This window comes from Pygoscelis adeliae, unplaced genomic scaffold (assembly GCF_000699105.1).
Source record: "Pygoscelis adeliae isolate BGI_AS28 unplaced genomic scaffold, ASM69910v1 Scaffold467, whole genome shotgun sequence".
Taxonomy (NCBI): Eukaryota; Metazoa; Chordata; class Aves; order Sphenisciformes; family Spheniscidae; genus Pygoscelis; species Pygoscelis adeliae.
Window position 1 is genome coordinate 52,147 of NW_008825253.1, and position 506 is coordinate 52,652.

At 55.3% G+C, this 506-nt stretch overlaps 1 protein-coding gene across 1 annotated transcript in view; it reads right to left on the bottom strand.

The window, feature by feature from the left end:
- RAB26 (RAB26, member RAS oncogene family) overlaps positions 1–506 on the bottom strand; it is a 27,942-nt gene that overhangs the window by 4,249 nt on the left and 23,187 nt on the right. The window lies entirely within an intron of this gene.

Consider the following 506-nt stretch of genomic DNA (forward strand, 5'->3'; position numbering starts at 1 on the left):
CACGACCTGCCGCCGCGTGGGCCGAGGGACCCACCCAGCACCAAAACCAACACCAAACCAAACGGCACGGTGCAACCCCAGGAAGCTTCTTCAGCCTTTTGCTTCTAGGGACAGTAATAGGAAAAGTGACAAGCGCAATAAATATTGAAGCAGCATCTCCCTGCTCCTCAGCATGTGGAGACAACGATGCGTGGCAAAGGGCTCCCAACATGTCCCTTAATTGGAAAATCCATCCAGCAGATGGATGCGTGGGGATCCGCTAATTTAATTTATCAGTTTTTAATGCAGCGATACGTTTGCAGAGTGCCACGCTGCTGTCGGGGGAAGGTCAGCACTAACATCATTACTGAGCTCCGGGCAAAGGGGTCGGAGAAACGGTCAGGTCTCGGGGGGCTGTGGGGGGGTACATGAAATTCCCCGCGTGTCCCACGGGCTTGACACAGACTGAGCCAGGGGACGCGGATCCCTTCGGAGGATCTCCGTCCCGCTCACCATCCTCTGATTCT